The sequence below is a fragment of the Nelumbo nucifera genome, chromosome 5 (genome assembly GCF_055504915.1).
Source record: "Nelumbo nucifera cultivar China Antique chromosome 5, China Antique-T2T, whole genome shotgun sequence".
NCBI lineage: Eukaryota > Viridiplantae > Streptophyta > Magnoliopsida > Proteales > Nelumbonaceae > Nelumbo > Nelumbo nucifera.
In genome coordinates, this window is record NC_142653.1 from 229,441 (window position 1) to 255,863 (window position 26,423).

Sequence of the window (26,423 nt, forward strand, 5' to 3'; positions counted from 1 at the left end):
TTTGATTTTTTTTTATGGGTAAATTGTCAGTTTTGAATTTTTAGGCTGCGTTTGGAAGGAGTGTAAATACCGGTTCAATGCATTATTGCATCCCGGTTCACAATTGCATACGTTTGGAGTCGTCGTAAAAACACCCTTAAGAACGATGTAAAATTGCAAATATGTCAGGATTTACATCGATCTTGGGGTGAAAAACAACTTCGGTTTTTTCGAAGTAAAACTTTACGCCCTTCCTTCATCGAGGGAAATAGGCGAGGAGTTTACCCTCGTCCACCACCAGCACGATGCAGTCGAGTAATGGCGACTTCCGAGTCAAGTTTACCCTCATCTGAGCGTCTGTTTGAGTGTTCGAGGCTCTAGATATTTTCCCATTCAAGTCGTTGGCGACTTCTACATTCGATCTGAGTGTTTGTGTATCTAAATCTGCATCAATAGCCAAGGAATAGACGCTGATGCTGATCTGCGTCGATTTGAGTTTACCCTCTCCAGTCCACTCATTCTACTATTCTAGTGCTGATCTGCAACTATCTCTCTCCGACAGGCGACAGCTTTCTCTCTGACATTTTTCTCTCCTGTGGCTTTCTCTTTCCAATGGCTATCTCTCTTCTGCGAACTGTGTTCAATCATCCAAAGACACAAAATCATTGTAATAGGTAATATACAACTTATTGTTTTCTTACGGATTAGATCTGTTAACGAGTTAATTTTTCATCGCATATATTCATTGATTAGTTAATAATCTTTTTTTTAACATAGATTGTTGTTTGTGCAAACCGATTGGATTCCATTTCTTTTTTGTGGCGTTTGATGATATCAAGTCTAATTTAAAACTAATCTAAACAACTTGAGTCTGTCCCCTTTATACATTAGGCACATCCACCCATTTAATCAGATGGTGGAATCCCCTTTATACAACAGTTTAAAGGGGACAGAATCCCACCCATTTCTTTGGAATCCCATCCATATAACCTCTACCCTTTGGAATCCAAATGTTGTTTGATGATATTCAAGTCTAAAAGGGACAGAATATATGCAATCGGATTAGATCTACCTTAGGCACTTCCACCTGAAACGTTTCCACCCATCTGATTTCAAAGGTTAGGTTCAAGCTAATCCATACCTCCCAAAACCAGGGAAGTCACAACATATGAGGCTTTGGTTTGGACAGTAACACCATATAAGGCTCGATTATTTTCAAATATTTTATTTTCACTATTAAAAAAAAAATAGAATTGTTCAGTGTCCATGTACTAGCATAAGCACATCCTCTATTCTTTATTTAAGACCAACAAACTAAATCATGCTTTCTGTAGCATGATGCATTTGTATTTGGTGGGAAACTAATGAAAGGTGTTTCCAAAATAATGGTTGGTAAATGGAACAGATATTTTAATCTACTTTCATGATATTCATGATACAGTGGCAGAATTTCAGATAAAAAATATGAAGACAACTAAAAAGCTTGAACCATTATTAGAATCTTCAGCTTTCATATAACCCCACAACCTCCACTCAATTTCGTGGATGGCCAAAACCTCCTCTAGTCAGTGTGGTTTCTTAATTACAATATTTCAGTGACTAGAGATAGATTGGGATACAATAGTTTTCCAATAAAACATGATGAGCATCCTCTTATAGGCCATACAATAGGGTGTGGTAGTGGCAACTATAAATTTATTTTTTAATCGACTTTTTTTGGATATGCTTAATGGGGTGCAAGTACCCCCAATATCAAGGTACCTCCATACTTGTAACTGAAATGGATTCAATTTCAGTAGCAACAGGTTGCTTATTAGTTTGCTTCTTATAGTCCACATTAGCCCTTTTATTGGAACTTTTTGTCTAAACTATATTGAGGTGGCATCATTTTATAGGAGACTACTAACCAGGTTGCTTATTAGTTTGCTTCTTATAGTAGAGGTGGTAAGCAAAGGTCCTCAATTTCGCTCGAATATGTAGTGATGTAGCAAAAACTGAATATCATATTCTATAATACCTCTTTTCATTTAATGAAACCAGCATTTACCTATCCAAAAAACTTCCAAATATTTTGCTCTGCTACCTTTTACTGGATAGAGAAATTTGACCTTTAACATGATTTTCTGAGTCAGATAACACATTAACAAGGTGAACAGGTGAATCAATTCAAGTAGATACCATGTGGCCACAGGTAAAATGAAGTATTGCTGAAAACAAATTGTAAAAAGATATTAGGAAAACAAAAGGATGACTCATATTTTGTCACTTGAAACAGCAGTAAACAAAAGTGAAAAGGAACTCAGAGTTACTAAATTCCTTAACCCAGATTGAGCAGAAATAGACAAGAAAAATAAAGCTCACCAGGAAATTTTCCTTGGCACCATATGTTAATTGTTTGGGTTCGCTGTATAACAAATCCAAAACATGCAGCTCATTGTCTCTTACATAGGCAAGCATATTTCCATCTGCAGAGAGGTTGGATCTATGATTGGCGAGCATGGCATGCTAGGCAGCTTAAACTCTGGTTTAGAACAGGAAAGATCCTGCAAATAAATCTGATGATACAAAACCAAAATCACTAAGGAGGGAAAAAGACATTTAGATACTATAAACAGTTTTTAGACAACCATCTAAAAAAGTCAATTAATCTAAGTAGGATAATCACAATGATTACCAACTACATTGCTGCAGTACCACATTAATATAGAAAATTTCTTTTTTATATCAGCTAATATAAATCTAGATTAAACCAAGTTATCAACAAAGATCAAACTAAAGGGCTAAAAGAAAAGGCAGCTTCCAATTCAAAAATATGCATTTCAACACCATACATTGTTTCTAAATGAAAAGATCATAGGTTTGAGTTAGGATAACTGCAGTAAGTACCAACTGCATCATTAAGAGTACCACACCATCCAAGAAAAAGATCTCTAGATTAACCAACTAAAGGGCTAAAAGAAAAGAGAGATTCTAAGTGAAAAAAATGCAACCAAACATCATAGTTTTTAAGTACCAAGTTACTAGGTTTAAGGTAGGATAACAGAAGCAAGTACTAATTGCATCATGGAGTACCACATCAATGTATTCCCCACATTAAACTAACAAAAGTAGTAAAAAGTTGAAAGAAAAAGGATTCAAAAATATGCAGCTAAACATCAAATATAGTTTATAAGCAGGAAACTAATAGCCATCAGTTTGTACAATTAGCAAAGGATTAAGTTTCATAATTCAAACAGGTTAAAAAGACTCTCCCAAATACCATCTTGTGAATTGGGATCATATTTGTAAGTCTCAGTCCAAAGGTAGTTTGGGAATAAGACATATAAAGTCTTTCAACTTTGCTTTACTGGTAAGTTGGCTTTGGAGGTTCTCTGCTGAACCAGATAACCTTTGGGAGGCTGGATTACTGCCATTGACTTATGGCTGTGGTGTGTGGAAAGGAATCTGTTAAGTTTCCACACATTTCAGAAGGTGCATCAGCTATAAAATTGGAGATAGTATAAACTCAGATTTTGGTTAGACCCCTGGATTAGGGATCACACTCTTATAGAGTTGTTTCCAACCTTGTATAATGTAGCAACAGACAGGGAAGTCTTGGTAGCTGATTCTTTTTTGCTGATTGACAATTGCATTTGTTGGACTCCTTTTAGAAGGGGCGTTAATGATTGGGAGCTTCAGATAATAGCAAACCTCCTTGTTCTGCTACAAAACCAGCATTTAAATATACAAACACAGGGTACAAGCAAAGGAACAATAGGATTTTTGAGCACAAAGCTTCTCTGAAGCCGAGGTCATCAATTTGGCTATAGGGGTTATTAGAAGTTGGTTGTGTATACATACTGTGTTTAAAGATGATACTTTTAATAGTACTTTTTTGAGGATTGTCTTTTCTTTGAGTCCTTTAACAACTTTTCATTGTCCAAAGGACCTGTTTTGCTTGAATACAATTATACTTTACCTTTTCTCAGAAAAAAAAAAGTATTAAAAGCATATCAGCATCATATGATTCATATCCTATCTGGTTTTCTTAAGAACAAGTTTTTTGATATCCTAACCCTTCAAAACACAAAAATACATTAATGAGCATATCAACATTTTGAAATCATGTCCTTTTATCATTTCTATGATGATGAAAGCATTCACATATGAATAAATAAATATCAATTAGGTAAGAGAAAGGTTGTTCATCCATGATACCCAAATTCTTATACAAGAGTGCCTTTATGTCAGATACTTCGATGTTTATGTGTAAATCCATATCTGACACCTTGCCTAATGGTTTCCTTGTCACTGCATTATCTAATCCACATTTTCTTTGTTACTGTGGCAGCTTTGGAGGCTCAGTGTCAGTACACGTGGATGGGACCCCACTAGTTGAATGGTGTAGATGAAGTCATTTGCCAGCCAATGACTTCAGCTTCAGCTTCAAAAGTACTGGTGACGTCTGTACACCAGCACTTCAGCAAGACAACTGGACACTGGTGTCATGGGCTCATGGCCCACTTTTGAATGAATTCAACATCGACAGTCTGTTGGATTTTTGAGAGACGTCACCAGCACTTTTGAGTGTACACAAGTGTTCTGACAGACCAGCACTTTTGAAGGGAACTGTAATTTTTTGTAAAAAAATGAGATGTTAATTTGCATCCTTATAAAATATCCAAACAATCACAAATTAACACTCTTGTTTTGCGCCAATAGTTGCCAAACAAGAAGAGTGTAAATTAAAGGTAAAATTCGGTCCACAATTGCATGCACTTGAACCGGAGGTGTGAAATTTTGTAGAATGTATTTTTGCATTTACACTCCTTCCAAACGCAGCGTTAGGAATGATTTTGCCTTTTAAAAGATATTGGTGCACCGAGTTTGAGTTTGTTAAGCGAAAGTTAAAACAATAGAAATACATAATAGTATATAATTATTTTATATTTAATTTTTAAATAATTAATAATTAGTTATATTTTATATATTATTTTTAATGATTTTTTATAATAAAATAATAATAATAATTACTTTTAGATAGGATTGTTCATCAAATCAATGAAAATGATCAATTTGAGTTGGTCGGTTTTCTAATATTTTCAAAAAGTTTTGGTTCAACAATTTCCAAACCCAATCAAGTTGAGCCAATTTGGGTTTGTCCATTTGTAAACTGACCAAAATCAAACCTACCCGACTATTCAGTTCAGTTGCAAGCTTTTTGGCCAACCAAATCAGCTTTAGTTCAACAATTTTCCAACCCAATCAAGTTGGATCAGTTTTGATTTGGCCATTTGTAAACCGACTAAAACCAAACTACCTCGCCCATGGATATATATATATATAGGGAAAGAAATTTCCTATATTTCTTAGTCTAAAATATTTTATATCGTAAATTTAATTTTTAAGTTTAAATATTTTGAATCGACTAACTAAACCAAAAATCGACCCAAATATATACAACTTAAGTTAGTCGATTTTCATTAACAGTTAATCAATTTCGGGTGACCAACTCCCCAACATGACTATCTTGATTTGGTTGGCTAAAAAGCCTGCAAGTGAACCGAACTGACCCATGAACACTCCTATTTTCAACTAAACTAATAGTCTAATTTCTAATAAATATCAATAGTTTGATCTCCAATAATTATTGAAAATTTATAGTGGAAATACATAATTATTATAAATAAATTTATAATAAAAATATAATAAATAACTAATATAAATACAATAACTTCAATAATTAAGAGTAGTTTAATCTCCAATAATTATTGAGAATTTTCTATTAAATAACAAAACAAAAATAGATTTATACATACTTATTGAAAATATATTTATCACAAAAATACAACAAATAATTAAGTATATATAAATATATAATAAATATAGATTAAGATTTTATAATTATTATTAGTACACATTATTTTTTTTGAAAGTTATTTTCTAGAATTATTAATTGATGATATAAGTGAAATTAGTTATGTACAATATTATTTATTTATTTATTTAAATAGTATCATTACTTAAATTTTAAAATATTAATTATAATGTATACTATTATTGCATAATTTCGTTATTAGTTTTCTAAAATATTAAATTATTATAAATTTGAATATTACAAAATCTATTATAATTATTTTTCTACAATAAAAAATTAAATTTATTACATAATTCCATTATTTAACTATTTAAAATTTAGTTATGTTAAATTTTACCAGCAGCTAGCAAACTGCCGCTAAAAGAATAGTCGCGACTGTCGCTAATACTAAATCGTCTGTTGCTAAAAATACTTTTACCAGCAGCCGCCAGTTCGCCACTACCGCTAATACTGATTCGGCTACCGCTATAAGTTTGGTGCACTTTATTTTAGCGGCAGCCATGGCCTTCTTTAGCGGCAATGACGACTACCGCTAAATCAACTTTTTTTACATAATCCATAATTTCTTTTTAAGTTATTAATACTTTGCTTTAAATAACCTGTTTTGTCTACATTCATCTAAATTAGAATGAAATACAAAAATCAATATAAATGCAAGTTAAAAGATCCATTTTCCATTCAAAATATTTTTCTACCAAAAAATTTAATACATTGGAATCACAAATAATATACATCTTAGTTTCAAATTGATACATTAATCTCTAATACAAATTTCATCATCCATTCTCAAAACTCAAAACACTTGCGGTTGGTTGCCTCCTCTCAAGGTTATCTAAGTGGTTGCCTTGCTTTATGTTCCTTGATTGACTCCATTAACTCATCATCTCTCAAAACTCAAAACAAGTGCCTTTTCTCGAGTTTTGAGGACAGTATCAGCAAAGCTGCCCAATACAACTTTTCAGGGGAGACGTGTCTCTCGGATGCAACACTGTCCCCTAAAAAATGTTACTACAAAGGGTGAGATGATGTGCCAGAGTCAAAATGGCATACCACCAAATAGCTCTATGCTTACCCTCATGGTGCCCTTTTGTCTCAACAGAAACTGGTTTAGCTGCGGCATTTTGTTCAAGTTGATCTAATCCACTAACAGATTCTGCACAATTAGTAACAGGATATTAGTGTAGCATTCTTGAACAATATACGTAGAATTAGACCAAATAATGCACATAGAATAGAAACAAAACCCAAATAACTTACAATTTCCATCATGTGAATCAATAGGATTACTTCTCTTTTGTTCTAGCTCCATCCCAAAACCTAAAGTTTCCGGTTTCTGAGAATGTCAAATGGTTTAAGTGTAAGCATTAAAACAGAAAAAAGTTATCACAGAAAATGTGGGGCGTAGACCTCAACATCACACCCCATCCCAATATCTCAGAAGTACATAGTAAAGGGCCCTACTATACTTGGTCGAACAACCAACATGGCCAAAACAGGGTAAAGGAAAGGTTGGACAGATGCTTAACTTCTTCAAAATGGCTCCAGTGTTTCCCAGAGGCTAATGCTCTTACTGAATTTTCCTTGTATTCTGATCACGCAATGATCATTTTAGAGACGTACTCCAAAAAATTAAAGGGACCCACTCAGTTCCATTTCCAACCAATGTGGGCTGAGGAACAAGAATGTGAAAAAATAATTACAGAAGAATGGTCGAAGAGTATTGAAGCTCCCCCCCCCCCCCGCTAGAAGGCTGTTGTGGAAGTCAAACAATTGTAAAAGCCAGGCTGAAGGAATGGAACAAAGCCTCATTTGGTTACACTAATGATAAACTAAAGCTTTTGGAGGAGAAAATGACAGCTCTTGAAGCAATAAATTCTTATCCTACATCTTCGGAGGAATTCATTATTTTGCAAAGAGATTATGAGAAGTGGGTTAGGAGGGAGGAATTATTATGGAAATTAAAATCAAGAGAAGTTTGGTTAAAAGAGGGTGATCGCAATACTAAATATTTCCATCACATAACAAATTTTAGGAGAAGAATAAACTACTATGAGGGGATTAGGTTTGTTGAAAGGAATATTAACAAATTTTAGGAGAAGAATAAACTACTATGAGGGGATTAGGGATATTGAAGGAAATATTCTCTCAATTGATGAGGTACCTGGAGCATTCAGAAGATTAGCAGAGTCGATAATGGGACAAGAACCACTAATTTCTTTTGCTGAGTTGGAATAGTTGCAGCTCCCCATCCTAACTCATGAATAGAAGGAAGATTTAAAAAGAGTGCCATCCAGAAAAGAAGTTTGGGAAGTGGTCAAGAAAATGAAATCAAATACATCTCCGGGGCCTGATGGTTTTTCCCCTTATTTTTATCAAAAATACTAGCATATATAATAGGGGATGACATATATGAGATTGTGGCCCATTTCTTCAATACAGCTGAATTCCCTCAGGAGATAAACTATTCTAATTTGGTGTACGTTCCTAAGAAAAAGAAGGTTGAGAACATTTCCCAATTCAGGCCTATTAGCTGGTGTAATGTGGTTTACAAGATAATTACAAATGCTTTGTAAATCAACTAAAGAACAAATTACAAGATTTGGTAATAGAAAATCGAGCTGCTTTTATAAAGGGTAGACAAGGCATGGATAATATAATCTTGGCTCGTGAGTTGATTACTAAAATGAAAAGGCATAAGAAAGGAGTTGGATGGGTAGCAATTAAACTAGATGTCAAATGCCTATGATAGGTTGAATAAACATTTCATTATAAAAGTTCTTCAACTCATGGGTTTCCCAGAACACTGGTGTAAACTGGTACAATAGTGCAACTTCTCTCCTTCTTTCTCGGTTAAGGTGAATGGAGTTGTCTCAGAATTATTCCAACTCAAGGCAAGCATTAAACAGGGTGACCCTTTGTCACCATATCTCTTTATCTTGGCTATGCAAGTCCTATCATCTCTTCTATTTCAAGCAGAAAACCAAGGCACTTTAAAGGGAATTAAGCTTACAAGACAGGCCCCCCAAATAACTCGTCTGCTTTTTGCAGATGACTATCTAATTTTTTGTAGGGCTGAAGGAAAAATGCTACAAAACCTACAAGAGATTATAACCAAGTTTGAAGAATTCTCAAGAGAGAAAGTGAACTTACAAAAAAGTTCAATCTTATTCAATAGCAACATAAATAGAAGGAAGCGAAGATTCATCACTCTAATGTTGGGTATTAAACAAATGTGCATGAGCGATAAATATTTGGGCACAAGATTGTGGATAGGAAGAAGCAAAATTGAGGCATACAAAGACTTGCTGGACAAAGTTAAGAAAAGAACGTCTCTATGGAAAGCATCTCTTCTTTCACAAGCGAGCAGGACTACAACGATCAAGTCACTAACCCAATCTCTTCCCATATACTCGACGTCTTCTATCATCCTTCCCAAAAAGATTACTTCTGAAATGGAAAAACTTCAAAGATTCTTTCGGTGGAAAGGAAACATTACGCACACTAAATTGGGAGAAAATGTGCAGATCAAAGAAGGGAGGAGGACTTGGATTTAGAAAGTCAAGTGAGATGAATGAGGCTTTGTTTGCTAAACAAATTTGGAGGTTTCTAATAGAACCTAAGAGATTGTGGGTAAGGGTTATAAAGGAGAAATATTTGCAGAAAGTCTCCATTTTCACCATGCAACCAAAGCAAAATGAAATTTGATTTCATTTGGAAAATAAAGGGTGGTAGAAATGTTAGTGTTTGTCATGATCCTTGGATTACATTTGTTCATGGGGGATATGTAACACCAAACTCAACAACTACAAGAAGAATTTTGTAAGTAAACACTCTCCGGTATACCGTTATATTGCACCTCATACTCCAACTCCCCGGACATCAAGACTTGGTAATTCCTTCAATTCAGCAATTACACTAAAGTGAATAAACAAGAATCTATAAATGAATGAGTACACAAAGATCAATCCGTACCTGGCAAGTCGTTTCTGTTTCTCAGCCAACCTAGCAACTTTTGGTAAAAGAGCATTTGTGTCTTTGTGTCTTTGGATGCTCTATCATGTCTGGATTTAATTTTAACCATCCATGTATGCCGTATGTACTCTAGGAGAGGACTGTTTCCCTATTTTGTGGTGATTTTCCTTTATAATTTCCTCATTTTATCTTTTGTATGATATTTACTGTTTGCATAAATTGGTTTTCTCTGGAACGGTAGCTTCTTATTGTAACTAAAATCGGTTGTTGTTAGATATTTGATGGTTGAGGGTTGTACATCTGTGCCAGTTTTGCCTTACATGCTTATGTTTGTAGAAATAGCTCCTTGCTTATATATTAATGTTTACACCCATTTTAAAGAAATCAGAAATCGAACCTAGAAAAATACAGAACTCAGAACATAAATAAATCAGAAATCAAACCTAAAAAACACAGAACTCGGAACTTAAACCTAAAAAACACAGAAATCAGAACTTAAAAAACATAGAAATCGAACTTAAATAAATTAGAAGTCGAACTTAAAGACATAAAAAATCGAACCTAGAAAACATAGAACTCAGAACTTAAACTGATCAGAAATCGAATTTAAAAAACAAAGAAATCAGAACTTAAACCTAAAAAACACAGAAATCGAACATAAATAAATCAGAAATCGAACCTAAAAAACACAGATGCCGTCCGGTGAAGAATTGTCGCCGAAATGTTTGGAAAGCCACAGATGCCGTCAGATTGATCGTTTCTCCAGAGAAAACATCGCCGCCCAAAAATTAGTAGATTCCGCCGCCCACAAACATCCTGATTAAGCCAAGATATTTGAACATCCGGCGCATAGATCCATTGGTTTAACTCTTCCTTTTTGTCTTAAAGATTTTGTGAGATTTCTTTTGTATATGTTCTCTGGTATTTTCTAAATACCACCGGCTATTCACACCAGTAGAACCCAATAATAGGGGCGAGAGAGAACGAAGACGGCTATTCACACCGGCCCATTACGCCAACTTTCTTCTTTTTTTTTTTTTTGCAACACGGTGACGTTGGCCTTCATTTTGAAATTTGAATTTAACATTGCCCGTTGAGCTGTAGAGGAAGCCTTTTAAAATGCAAGAGTTCAAATTGGAATCGGAAAGTCCCGTTTCAATTTCAGATTCGGCGGATTTCGATTTTCGGTGGAATGTGGAATTGCATTTTCCAAATCATCCCTGTCCTTTGGGAGTGAGAATCCCATGTCAGAGCTAAAAGGACAGTTTTTTTTGGGTAAATTACAAAGACCCCCGTACTATGGGATCTGTATCGCATTTTATTTTGTCACAAAGACCCCTATACTATAACCGTGAGACAAAAACCCTCTTTCGTAGCTTTTCGTTAAAATCTGTCATTATAATATTTTTTAATCCCCATATTACTCTAGTAGACAGTTGCGGCAGTTATCCACATTTCTCTCTTTCCCTCTCTCTCCCCCGATCTCTCTGCAGCAACACCCGTTCAGTACTCTCTCTCCTCCTCAGTTCAGCTTCTCTCCCATATCTCACCCTCTCTTCTTCTATTCGTTGCAATCCGCATGATAAAAAGGTCCTTCTGAGAATCAAGAAATCTATAAACAATCCCAACACCCTTGTCTCCTGGGATCCCGAAATCGATTGCTGTGATTGGGACTACGTCCTCTGCAACCCTCAAACCTACCGAGTTACCCAATTCGCCTTCTTTTGAACCTACATCCCCGGCCAAATTCCATCTGCCATCGGTGACCTTCCCTATCTCGAAACCCTCTGCTTCGATGAAGTCACCCAGCTCAATGATTCCATCCCCTACTCCATCACTAAACTTCGGAACCTCAAATTGTTTCGTCTCAACTGGACTCCGTTCTCCAGCCCCATCCCTGAATTCCTCGGCCAACTCAAGAACCTGGACTACCTCGATTTGGGTTACAACCATTTCTCTGGTCCAATCCCGGCTTCCCTCGATGATCTCCCAAAACTAGAAAATCTTTACCTCAACCGAAACAACCCCACTGGAAAATACCAGACTCTGTACAATATGCTGCAGAGAGACTTCATCTTCAAAGGTGATGATTCATAACCATAAATGACAACACAGAGCGAGAGAAGGTTTGAATTTATAGAATGCATGCATATGGTGCATGTGCAACTTGTATAGAAAGTTACACTACTGATTTAAAGAAAATGGAATATGGTTTCCCTTGGCTTTTCTGTCTGTGTGCTTGATGTCAAACACAGGATTATAAAAAACCATGGTTTGTGTCTCCTGTGTTATTACTAATGACTACCAACTTTCTTCGGGTTCATCGTGCAAATGAGATGGGGTTTTGCTATGTTGACACTACAACAGAACAGAAACATTGGTTCATCGTGCAAATGAGATGGGGTTTTGCTATGTTGACACTACAACAGAACAGAAGCATTGGTTAATTGTAGCAATAAAATGAACATAAAACAATATTTGCTTTCCCTAGCATTAATCAAAGCTCAAATTTAAAATAATATATGAGAAAAAAATACAGGGTAACTCAAATGAAAGAAAGTACTTTTCCTTTGAAATTAATATATTGTTTTCATTTAGAGAAAATTTCAGATCAAACAAGTAAATTATTGTTTGAAACTTTTTTAGACCAATTTTGTTTAAAAATTACTCTCCTGAAACCAAATCACTGCTGCCCCATCATGTACATGACAGTCTACCTCCCAATTCCACCGAAAAGAAAAAGGAAAACAAGATGAAGTAAGGGAAAAAAAGAACAAATGAAAGGAAGAACAGGACTGTATAGAATCTGCTGCATTTGGGTTTTGGAGCACTCCCTATAGAGGAAGAAGAGAGATCGGGAGAGAGAGAGAAATGTGGATTACCGCGTTGTTCGTGTATCATGAGGTCGGGGAAGATGAGCAATGTTTTTCTCCCAATTGTTTACAAAGGTAATATAGGGATTGAAAAATATTGCAATGGCATATTTCAATGGAAAGCTAACGAAATGGGGTTTTTGTCTCACAGCCATAGTATTGGGGGAGTCTTTGTCGCAAAACAAAGTACAATGGGGTCTTGTCACAGACCCCATAGTACAAGGGGGTCTTTGTAATTTACCATTTTTTTTGCAGACAATTGGAATATTCCATTATCAGACCATTAGGCATAGCTAAAGTTAAGTCGGCAGACATGACCATCGGTAAAGTTGACGGTATCCAAATTTGTCAACGGTATCCAAACAGGGGCGTAATGGCCTCCCAGTAGTCGGACAGACCACGGTTGCACCACCAACGACCATCGAGGAGTGGTTTGCTGTAGCTGCCGTCAGGGAGAGGGATGATGAAGAAGGGACGTCGCCTGCGCTGAGCAAAGCAGTAGTCTCTGGGTAAAACAACAATGGTCGACATTATTTTCGGCTATGATGACGCCCATGGTAGTTCTTTGTTCATCGTCAAGAAGACGATGAACAGAGATGAAGATGTTGGAAGGAGAAGTAGAGGAAGAAGGAGAAAGAGAAGGAAAAGAAGAGGGGATTAAATTTGAGGAATAGTGGAGGGCAAATTTGACATTTCGTTTCCTTCCGTTAGCACTTTAGAAAACTTAAGGGTACTACAAGACAATATCTAAACAATAAGGGTATAGCTTGTCAATTTTGATAACAGTAGGGTAGTTAAAGAGATTTACCTTTTTGGAAATATGAAATGAAAAAATATATAAAGCTTCTTGTATACATAAGTTTAAAATATAACGTGTAGATCTAATATGAAATAAATTTTCATTTAGAAATGTTTTTAATTAAAATTTTAAAATATTTATAACTAAAACATTATACAAGCATTATCAAAACTAATAGAAAGAACTTTATTTTCAATATTGATGAAGGAATATTTGACCCGACCTCGTAATCACTCAACACGTGGCAAAGGCAAACAGCTTGGCACAACAGCGCACCTAGGGCACGAGCACCAAAGGGAGGAAAACCAGCAGTCCGAACTCCCTACAAGGAGCCCGAACTCCCCACCAGCAATCCCTATGAGGAGCCCGAACTCCCTACTAGGAGCCTGAACTCCCTACAAGGAGCCCAATCTCCCTACTAAGAGCCCGAACTCCCTACGAGGAGCCCGAACTCTCCCTTAGGCCCCGAGCCACACAAGGCAATGACCCGAACTGGCCCGCCTCATGGCAGTTCGGGACACTCCTCTATCCGAACTCAAGACTTCACCTCGCTCGCCACTCCAGCACTTCGCCTCCAGGACGCCAAACTGAACAAACGTACCATACCTGACACCGAGGAGGTCCGTATCCAAGGGTGGCACACCTGACTAACTTGGGATCTGACGCTTGACAGCCGCACTTCAACGGTCACCTGCCACCGTCATCGCCAGCTGCAGAGACGGCTCCGACAAAAGGGAGCAGTGGCGATTCTGTCCAGCAAAGGGGATGACACCCAAACTGGCAGGAGCCCAGAGGTAATCATACCCGACCTGACAGAAACTTAGGAGTAAGTGCACAAGGTGGTTATAAAAGGCCCCCCGGAGCTTCCTCATCTTCTCTGTTTCAGGCTCCCTGTAGCTCCGTTCAGAGGCAAGGTCGTTGATAGCTAGGACCAGCCGGATTGCGCACCATCAAATATCATATGTAAAGTATATAAAATACTTGCAGCAATTGTTGGGCCAATATATGGCCACTCAAGCCTTAAAACTTATTTTTTTTTAGTAAAAGCCATGATTCGTTATGAGTTATGACACAAATATAACTAATATTATATTTGAAAGTCTAGTATCAGATGTAAGTGAAATTTTGAAATTAAGACTTGACAAAGTAGAGATTAATTTTGTTTATATAAATAAAAAATTGGGGATTTATACATTGTTATAAAAATCTTTCATGCCAAGGGTCATTAGTTAATAAAAATGGTTGTTTAGCATATTTAGTATATGTGTTTTGTCTCATTTTTCTTATGAATATTCAAAATTTTCAAAAAAAAATACGCCCATGAAATTTGTGTTAAATTTTCATTATTATTTTCTTTTTAATACTTGATCATGTGTTTAGCCAAATGGTCAATACCATCTTTGCTACTATAATTAAAATCACTCATACATTTTATGCAAATGACTCTTTTTCCTTTTTCCTCAAGTGTTTTTACTTAAACATATTCCAAACATCACCAGTCTTTCTCTTGTCACCCTTAACACTAGTAGTAGCAAGGGTGGCTTCATCAGCAATAGTACCATTGACACCCATATCGGTGCTATCATATTGTGACTACACATCATCGTATCGAAGTTGTAGGTAAAGGGGTTTTGAGCAAAACCAACCATTTAAAAAAAATAAAATATTAAACTCTAAAAATGAAAATTAATTATCACTTACTTAGTTTATCAGTAAAAAAAAAAGAAAACAAAACTAGTATCTCAATCTAGTATCCAAACTTGATTTCAACTTATGAAGCTTGCAAACTTAAGACCAATGTTTTAAAAACCAACCTAGAGGCCAAACCGTTTTTCCCTCTAGGTCGCAAGTCACCAATTTGACTGTTTAGATCAAACAGGTCAGATCGTGCCACATTAATTAAAGCTTGTAGAAATATTTGTGTGTAAGCATGTACTTTATCAATAAAAAATGTATAATTATTTTTAGAAATATTATTTTATTTTTAATTCAGTTTTTTATTTTTTTATATAAAAATTGCTAAATGTTACAATTTGAGGCCCAAAATGATCACATCAATTAAAGCTTGCAAAGTTATCCAAAAAAAAAAATCACCCTAATCAGACATTGGAGTGCAATGTTATGGCCTCCAGAAGTTTACACATACATTGAGTGTGCAACCCGTGACCCAGTGACCATGTCAACCTTTTTGACCAAATAGCAGGTTTCAACAAGTAGAACCAAACTAGGAAGTAAGGTTGGGTGACGGTTTGAACGGTTCAATTCATCAACGACGGATTGAAAACAATGCTTGAAACACTTGAGCAAGCCTTCTCCTTGTTGAAACCCGAATAAAATTGAAAATTAGGGACTAGGGAGCAAGAGAATATATGAGAGAGTGGATATATGTTTGTATATGGGAGTATGAGAGAATATGAGAATTGGTGTCATGAGAATGAGGGGTAAGGGTATTTGTATTTAATTTACCAAAATAACCTTAAAAACTAACCATTGTTCTACTCTTTTTCCCTTCCCTCAAGAGTATTTACTTTAAACATATTCCAAACATCATTGGTCTTTCTCTTGCCACTCCGAACACTAGTAGTAGGCCCAAGGTTCAAAATTTCACAATGTACCAGCCCATATCGGTGGATACATTTTGTTATGTTAAAGGCCCAATATACAAAACATATAGAAACCAATTGTTGTGTTTCTTTTTGTCTGTATTGGGTCGATACAGGCCCGTATTATACCATTTTGGGTCTATAGCAACCGATAACTTGATACAAGCTGATACTCTAATGTATCGGTCGATAAATTGCATATTAATTACTCTCCCTCTTTCATTAATCTTTCTTTTATGGCTAATCCTTCTAATTAATTTCTCTTCTCTCTCATTAATTACTTTCTCCCTTTCTCTCTCTCTCTCTCTCTCTCTCTCTCTCTCTTTTTCTCTTGAATTTCAAATTTAGTATGACATTCTAATTCGTAAGGCTTAGTTTGGAAGGAGTACAAATACAAATATGTAGAGTGCAAAACCTTGTATTTTGTATCATCTTGTATGTATTTGCACCATACATATTTGTATTTGTACTTCTCCAAACTGAGCCTAATGCACATAATTTTGGATGTAGAAACTAAATTATGCCCAAATCTATTTTGTTATTCAAGTTTTATGCACTTCGATCCTTAAATAAAATTTTTCTTTTTAGTGGATGTTTATTGGATGATTATGGGTCAGGTCAGGCCTAACTCTTATACATAAAATATACATATATGATATTTTATATTAAATGACATAGAATATGCATATACATTTTTTAATACATTATATAATATATTATAAGTGTCATATTATAATATCTATATATAAAATACATATATTTAAATATATGGGTTGGGCCAAGCCTAAACACAAAACCCATGACCAAACCTAGAATTTCCAAGTTTGTTAGGCTGAGATAAGCACCCCTAGATGTTTGTCAATAAATGCTAAAATTGATTATTAGATTGATATATTAACAAATAATAAGACAAATTATTTTGATTTTTTGAAAATAACGGTAAGGTTTATATGTACACATTTTAGTTTCTTGTCATTTTTTAGTAGTTACTGATTGTGTCTTGATCTCTTGCACTTCACGTAAACCATTAAAGTAAATTTTGTATGTTTAATTGACTTATTTATGGTCATATATACTTTTTGTTTATTGTTATTAATATATTTTGTGAGATTTATTTGAGTTTCATAATGTATCCATGTGTATTTTGGTTTTTTGTCAATACATGTGTATCCAAAGCATATCCCGATATATTTCTTAAATTTGCCTTTTCGATACACTTTGTGTTTTTGATACTTTGGACATAGTAACAAGTGTGGCTTCATCAACAATAGTACCATTGACACCCATCAATGCTATCATATTGTCACTACACACTACAGGAAAATAGGGCTATAGCTACTGTACTTTAGCTATAGACATCAAAACTGTAGCTAAAACTTTGGACTATAGCCACGGACATCTTCTTGTCCGTGGCAAAAACTTGAGCTTTAGCTTCAGTCATTCCGTCCGTAGTTAAAAGCAGTTTGTCCGTAGCTAATAGCTACCTATAACCACAGTTTTTAGGAATCTGTAGTTATAAGTTAAGTTGACCTATTACTGCGGTTTTTTTTGGCTAAATACCACTTTTTTCGTGGCTAAAAGCTACTTATAGCTATAGCCACGGATTTTAGCTATCCGTGGTTATATATATGAACTTGATCTTTAACTACAGCAATCTTATTGGTGGCTAAATAAAACTTGTCTGTGGCTAAAAACTATTTATAGCTACAGCCACGGATTTTAGTTACGAGTAGCTATAAGGTCATATAAATACGATACCATAAATGTTTAACAATCCTACCCTTGAGGAACATAATATATTTGGAAACTATTTAATAAATTGATTATAAAATAGTATAAGATATTTAAGAAATAAAAAATAGTATAAATTAATTAAATATTAAATAATGAATAAATTGATAAAAAAATTAGGAAACTAGTAAATATTTATTGTAATGGTTAAAAATGTAATTAATGTATGAAAAACTAATAAATAATAATGATATATTATTGATTAAAGATACTAAGTATTTATTAATTACTATTAATAGTTGAGAAATTATTAAAATAAATACACGACTAATAATTAATAAATATTATTAATTCATTACTGATGAAAACAATAATAATTAATGGTTACTATTTAATAATAACTAAAATAGAAAATAAATTACTACAAATTTCATAAATACATAAATAGAAAGATAATAATTTATAAAATACAAATAAATATTTCAATTATTATGTAATTAATTAAAACTAATCATCAAAAATTAATTTAATTATTTAAATAAATTATTAATGAATATCAAATAATTATCTAATAATAAATTATATATGACTCAGCATTTCTGATTAGTTAATTAATTAATAGTAAACTAATAGTTAATTATTAATGAGAAAATACAATTTATTATTAATTAGTTAATGATAATTAAACTAAATTATTAATAATTTCATAAATAAATGATTAATAAATTAATAGTTTTAAAGTATAAATAAATAAATCACTAATAATTAATTAATTAATAATAAAATGTTGATTTAATAAATTAATAATTAATATAGTCATGTTATGGAGATGACCATATCAAGGGTAGTCAGAGAATTATAATGCCCAATCTAATCCATTGCAAAAAGTTCTTTACTTTTTTTTCATACCTTTTAGCAATTCAATGCTAATTTCAGCACAACCAAACTAACCCCTAACTGAATTAAGTATGGTTCTTAATACAAGAACAAGTCAAAACTTGTTAACCAACCCTTGCCCAGTTTGGTTATACCCCTGATTCTATTTTCTCCAAATAATTTACCAAAATTGTCCACTTGCTTGGTCCAACATGTGAACCAATGAACCAGTCCTACTAGGTGATCATTTTCATTTTTTTTTTATAATTCTGCATAACTTTTTTCTATCTACGTGTTCTAAAGTGCTAAAGTCACCTTACCTGCACACTATTTTTTTATTAAAACACTTTTTTTGCCTCAAATCCTAATTTTTTACATTGAAATTTTAAACATATACTAAAATATATATATATATATATATATATATATATATATATATTATAGTAGAATATATTTATGGGGCCTGGGCCCGCATTAGGGCCACAAATTTTAGGACTAGGCGTAAGCTAGTTCTTTAAGCTTGCCATGGACCGCAAATTATAGATAATGTATACATATATACATATGTTATTTTGTGTTATATCATCCAATGTTTTAAAAACCAATCCGAATTGGAACTGCTTTGATCATTAGTTTCCAAGTCATTGGTTTGACTATCCAGTCCAAACAGATTGGACGTGACAATTTAAAAATAAAAAATGGCCCAAAATCATTGTCTAGGCCAAATGGGTAATGGTTCAATTCGGCCATTACAGGTCAACAGGTTGCTGACTAATAGCTTATTTGCCAATGTTTTTCAGTCTGACATTGACCCAAATAGTCAAACTACTCGAACCATCACTTGACTAGGGGTGCTTATAAAAAATAAAAACCGAACGATCAACTAGTAGGTAATTAATAAAATTACTAAAACACAATATAATAGATAAAAACTTAATAAATAATTTTTAATTATTAATTACTATTAATAGTTAGTAATTATTCTTCACCAAACGATTATTAGTAATTAATAAATATTATTATTAGATAATTATTAACAAATCATAATAACAATTAATGATGATTAATTAAAACTAATTAAATTAACAAATAAATTGTTAATATTTTCATAAGTAAATTACTAACGAATAAATAGTTTATAGAGTGTAAATAAATAATTAAATATTAATTAAAATTAGTAATGAATAATTAATTACTTTATTTAATGAATTATTAATTCAAAAGAAAATGATAATTATTAATTTATAATTAAATTGAATAATTAATTATTAGTTATTATTACTTAATTATTAATTAATAATAGTTCAAATAAAATATTAATAAATTTATTAATATATTAATAATATACTAAGTATATATTATCATTTTATAATATTTTGTATATAATATTATTGGATTGGGCTTATTTGGGAAAGCCCTAGCTTGGCACAAAAAGTAGTTGGGCTTGGTGTTTAGAGCCCGAACCTAAGTTTGTGGAATTAAATAAATAACACACACACACACATATATTTAGAATCCGTTTGGATCAAATAGGGGTGATCTGAATTTGATCCAATTTTTTGATATGATCCTATTATATAATCCGATCCAAAGATCCAAAATGAGGATATTCGAATATGACAAGTAGAATTGGATTGGATCATGATTCAATTCATTTGCACCTCTAGGACCTAGTGCTTAGAGCCCAAACTAGAGCCCCTAGATAGGGGTGCAAATGGATTGGATCATGATCTTATCTAATCTGAAGTCCAATCCCATTTTCTAGGATTTGGATATCCCCACTTCAGATCTTTGAATCAAATAATAGGATTCGATTAAAAATTGGATCAAACTCGAATCACCCCTATCCAATTTGAGAAGATTTGATGTGATCTTATATATTATTTAGTTATAAATATATTATTTATATTGTATTTTTGTAAATTTGTTATATTATTTAGTTTTTATAAGAAACATGTATAATATATGATGAAAATAGTTGAAAAGATACTTGTATTTTTTGTTTTCCTTTATTTAAATTATTATATTTTACTTTTCTTTTAATAATTTATTATTATTTTTTTTAAATTAAATTTGATCAAATCAAATCTGAACATCTGACTTCCTCATCATATTGGAATTCAAATCCATGTTTGTGAGATCGGATTAGATCTCCTCTCCGTAATATTAGATTAGATTCGGATATACCATGATTCGAATCTGATTCTATCTACTTATATCCCTAGATCCTGTTATCTAATATGATCCAAGGCCTAAAAGTTTTGTGTTTGTCCAAGTTCAATAAAGGTTGGGATTAGACCTGTTCATGGGCCGGGTAGCCCATTGGACTGGCTCGGCCCGTTCCGATCTAAGTTAGGCTTATAGAGGATTTCAGGCCCATGGGCTCAGGTTAGGGCCTAAAATATCGGTCCCAACCTTTTTTCGGGCCAAGCTCAAGCTTTCTCAGAAAAGCCCGACTCGAGCCTGAGCCTAGTTAGGGTCCAACCTTTATTCTACTCTTTTTTTAAGTAGGAGTGAGATGTTTCATTATTTTTTTAGGTTTTGAGGTCTTTTTATATAAATAAAATAGTTTTAAATTGAATAAAAGAAGAAAATGTCTTTTCCAAATTTTTGGCCAGACTTGGGCTCGGGCTCAGGCTTCGGGATTTATATGAGGGACAGGTTTAGGCTCAAGACTTAGGCCCAATGGTCAGGCCAGGCTCAAGCTCGGGTCTGAGCATATTCTGTTAATGTAAAGACAAAGCCCGGCCTGGCCCGACCCATAAACAGGTATAATTGGGATAGGTCGAGCCAACCCACCGGCCTGTCCCAAGTTCATTTCGTTGATATATCTAGAATGAAAAGTGAAAAACAAAATATTTAAGATAGCCGCGCGCGGGCTCTACTATACCACTTATTCCGCGTGCTTGCGCGGGTTACTCTTGTTTACTTTTTGTTTCCCTCATGGCTCATCGAATCATAGTCTCTTCTTCGCTCTCTCTACCATCTCTGTCCCGCAAACTTCCCTCCTTCCCTCTTTCTCTTTTATTTTCCTCCACCGAACACTTAAATGACAGAAACCCTATCCTCCCTTAGCCCCTCTATTCTCTCTCATTCTTAATCCACTAAATCCTGAAAGCATAGAAACCCTCTCCTCCCTCTATCTTTCATTTCTCCCTCTTCTCTAATACCACCACCTCCAATGACATCGCTTCCAACACCACCATTAGGTGTTTTTAACAGAGTTCTCATACATGGCATAAAAAAAACAGAACTCTCATACCTATCTATCTAAACAAAATGACTGAAGGTAAGAAAGGGTTTTTTCTATCATTTTCGTTTTAGCATCATTAGTCAGTTGACAAGGACTTTGGTTTTGTTTATAGATCTTTATCTAGATGCAAAGTAAGCTTCAGGAGAGGAGGAAATATGAGAGCAAGAAACAAAGTGGGATCTCAGCCCACCGTAAGTGTTTTGATATTATGGAGTTTGTTTTTTATTCTTTAATTTGATTTTGAGTAGTAGTAAACCTACAAGCAAATGACCAAAATATTAGATGAGTTTTCTGGAAATATGGATTCATTAAGTGGCAGCTCCAGATTGCATATTTTCATGGATTTTTAAGTTCCTAGCTAGCTTAATTTTAACTTTTTGTAGTCTTGGACCTAGGATTGCTTCCTTTGTTATAAACTTCGGATTTTGAGTGTTTTCACACAAAAAGTAACTTGAATATGAGATAAAGCTGCAACTACATAAGTTATATAAATTCTAAGAAAGAAACAAGTTGATATGAGACATGGGTTTTGGTTTTTCTTCGCATTTGAACACAATATATATACACAAACAAAGATATTTTCGTTTGATGACAGGAAAAGATACACATGAGGCTTCAGAATTAAGAAAACCAAATTAATGGCATCCTTACCTATTTGCATTTTAGTACCTCTGTTTAGTGGGAATAACAAGTACTTTTTGCTCCAAGTATACTGTATTTTGAAGGTTTTTATGGCATCTATGGTGAAGTTGTAAAATTTAATTCTTTTCTCTTTTCTAATGTATAATCATTTTATTGAAAATTTGTTAGTAGCTATATTAAGCAATGACCTTGGATAGCCAGGACCAATTTTGGGGCATGACCCTTTTAAGTTTCTTGGTATCAATGTGCTGCTCTAGGATCAAATGTTTTTATGTAAATGCTTCCTATGCATTATATTTATTGAGGAATCTTGCTACCTTGGACTAGATTTAAAATCCCAATCCATTTGACAAATGATGATAAAGTTAATAGAAATATGGCATAGCTTTCATCACATTTCAGATGTATGTAAACTATATATTTAACGGGATTTGGTAGCAGCTGAATGAAGAAAGCATGCATAATCAAATGCAAATTATGATAGATCCTAGAAAAGGAAAAAGTATCTTATTGTTTGAAAAAGTCCTAGAAAAACTGTACTATCTTGACCTAGATTTAAAATCTCCATGTGTTTTATTGAAGCCTCAATTGAGATGGTTTAGTGGATCTTCATCAAATCTTTAATACATGCAGAGTAGAATATAACATAATAGAATAAAAAAACCACAACCACCAAAGTTCAAAAAGAAAGGAAAAGAAAAAGAATAAACTCAAGTACTTAATTGAGCCAAATTAGATGAAAAGATAGAATCAGAAAACCACAACTTTGTACTTATGTGGTAATAGCTAAAGAGATTATTATTACACCATGAAGCATGTCACATAGAAAATAATATGTTTATATTCATGGATAATAATTTTTCAGCTACATATAATAATTAATGTTTTCAAAATGCTATAGTTACGTTTATGGTTTGTCTTAGAGAAGAAAATTTGGAAAATGGTGCTCTAGATCACAATTTTACAAGGTTTCAAGTGAGAGATCCATTATGAGTCAAAACTGTGAGATCCATAGGACTCAAGTGTGAATCAGAGGTTCGGTCCGTTGTCTTGCATTACATATTCAAAGGATTAGGACCATGGGTCTCACCTGAAAGAGTGGCCATACTATCTAAAACTTGATTTATTGTTTCCAAATTTTTGTAGATTTGTAGAAATTACAATATGTCCACTAGAAAAATAAGGATGCAACCATATTTAAAGCAATTTTCTGACCCACTTCACCCTCCATTACGAATCATTCAATAGTGGACTTTGAATCTCAAACCTCTTAATATTTATGGGCCTATGACTCCATCAAAACGGTCTTCTTGTTTTTGTCCAAGTTCTTGAATTCAATTTTCCTTAAAATCAAGTTACTTTAGAATGGTGTTTAGGTTCCATTAGGAAAAAAGCCTATTTGTGTTAAGTTAGGATCACCCCCACAAGGTATACTTAAGTAGTTTTGGAAAACAAAAGGTATATAAAATAATTCACCCAAAAAATATAGGCTGGTTCAGCATAACCATAGGTGGAGATTTGTCACCACTATGACTTTCTTATCATCATGTTTACTTTTCAGATTTTTTTCCTATTTTTTCATATCATTTATAACATGGAAAAACTAAATTATTGTTATCTTGAGAATAAGTTTTATTTTTCACAGTGTCACTTGATTCGGACCATACATAAATGATAGAAGCAAATACTACAAGATCCTAGATCCTAGAATTCCATACAAACCTTGTTTATACTTCAATTGTTTCTACTACTTTTTCCCATATTTAATTTGGTTAGCATGAGATGATTGGTTCATAATCTATATTTCTTGTGCTTTATTCTTCACATATCTTTAGGGCAAGGATAATTAGTGGAAGAATGGTAACATTTTGTTTTTTCTAGATGTTCAAGTGAAGGTGTCCAAATTGCAACCCTAGACTATATTATATATATTTTTGATCTTATAAATAAATGATTGAGAATTTTATTAATGGTTTTTGCCTTTTACTATCTTGTTGAATAATTGCCACCTCCCAAGATCCTAGAGTGTCTAATTCTTTCTTTTGTTCTTTCTCTCTCTTATCTTCTTTTTCCCTTTAATGTGCTTGTGCTAAACCTAGATTCAAGAGGTTCATCTTCTCTTATCCTTTTAAGTCATCCTTGTTCTAACTTTTGTTGTTTTTTTCTTTGTAGGTTAAACATGTAACAAGAAACCCTTAATGTGTGGCTGAAGACAATGGATAATTTTTTACATTTAGAGTTTCTCTTTTTATTTTTTGTTTTTTAAGGTTATGTAAACGTTAATATGTTGTAAGGGAAATTTGACATTTGTGATACATGTCAAGTAATGGATGTATTCAAATTATTCATGGCATATGATTTCTTGTCCTAATAATATAATCATTTGTTAGAAATTATTATATAATTTTCATGTAATGTATGAATAAAACATATATTGCTTTAAGGTGGCATTCTCAATTGTTGCTATTTTATTATTTTAATTAGAACATAGCCACAATTATTTGAAAAAATTGTAGTTATAAATTGAAATAATTAGCTACGATTGTGTAAGAAACCATGGTTATAGATTGAAACAATTAGCTATGGTTTCACAAGAAATCGTGGCTATAGATTGAAACATTTAGCTACAGATTTTCCAAAAACCATGGCTATAGATTACATCTTTTATCTATGGTTTATCAAAAACTTATAGCTATATGTTGTAGTATTTAGCTTTGGTTTTAAAGAAAAGCGTGGTTATATGTTAGCACAACTAGCTACTGTTATATAATAAATTGTGGCTATAAATGGTAGTTAGCTACGGTTAGATGAAAATCCATGGTTATAGATTTGGGTTTATAGCTACGAATAACTTAAAAATTGTAGTTATATGTATCCTTTAGCTACGATTCAGTCTGTGGTTAAAGGCTAATATGATGGTGCATCTATCTTTTAGCTATGGACAACTACTTTAGCTATAGATATGCTATAGCTATGGATTATTTGAACCGTAGTCGTAGGCTATAGCCACACAAACATAGGTTATGGTTTTTTGTCTGTAGCTATATGTCTATAGCTACGGTGTTTTTAACCTTTAGCCATGGTTTTGTTCGTAGCTAAAGGTCATATTTCTTCTAATGACATCATCGTAATTGAAGTTTGTAGGTAAAGGGATTTTGAAAAGAACCGACCATTTTACAAAAAATTGAAATATTAAACCCTAGAAATGAAAATTAATTATCATTTACCTAGTTTGTTAGTTTGATATCCCAACTTGATTTCAATTGATGAAACTTTTAAGCCTCCTAAATTGAAAACATAAAACTGTAGGTCACTAGTTCGATTGTCTAGGTTAAACAAGTCAGACAGTGCCATTGAAGGGATAAGAGATTCATCATATGGATGGCCGAACCTTGCAGGAGGGTTGGGCAAAATTTTAAAAATTTCTCTCCCATGTGGGAATCACATTCCCTATTTTAGAAAACTGCATTTTCAATGATCAATCTTGAACCCAAACCGGACTAGATCTGAAACCAAAAGGGAGTAGCGGGATATACCTGATACGGAGTAATAGTAAACCTCCAATGAAGGTGTTCATGTCCAATGAGAAGACAAAAAACTGTTTCCACTAAAGATGACACGGTGCGAGGTGAAGCAGAATCAATAGGACGGTTCTTCAACAAGAGTCGAATTCTTCAACAAGAATATGATGGAGTGCTGGTAAACACGACTTCAGATTACCTTTTCCACCAAAAGGCAATATCAAGAACCTTTCTTGATCACTCCCACTGGTGGAGATCGAACTGGGTAGGGCGGCAAGAGCAGGAACAAGAGCAGAAGACAGAAGCAGTCGAACTGT

The 26,423-nt window shown here is 33.7% G+C and overlaps 2 long non-coding RNA genes across 2 annotated transcripts; one reads left to right on the forward strand and one right to left on the reverse strand.

Annotated features, from left to right (window-relative positions):
- Nucleotides 1-6,522: 6,522 nt before the first annotated feature.
- Nucleotides 6,523-11,803, reverse strand: LOC104603851 (uncharacterized). The gene is made up of 3 exons (XR_736280.3): nucleotides 10,488-11,803; nucleotides 7,094-7,169; nucleotides 6,523-6,989 (listed from the first exon to the last, which is right to left on the reverse strand). It is a non-coding gene; the product is annotated as an uncharacterized LOC104603851 (long non-coding RNA).
- A 9,783-nt stretch (nucleotides 11,804-21,586) lies between these two features.
- Nucleotides 21,587-25,029, forward strand: LOC104603850 (uncharacterized). The gene is made up of 3 exons (XR_736279.3): nucleotides 21,587-21,979; nucleotides 22,056-22,134; nucleotides 24,758-25,029. It is a non-coding gene; the product is annotated as an uncharacterized LOC104603850 (long non-coding RNA).
- The last annotated feature ends 1,394 nt before the right edge of the window (nucleotides 25,030-26,423 follow it).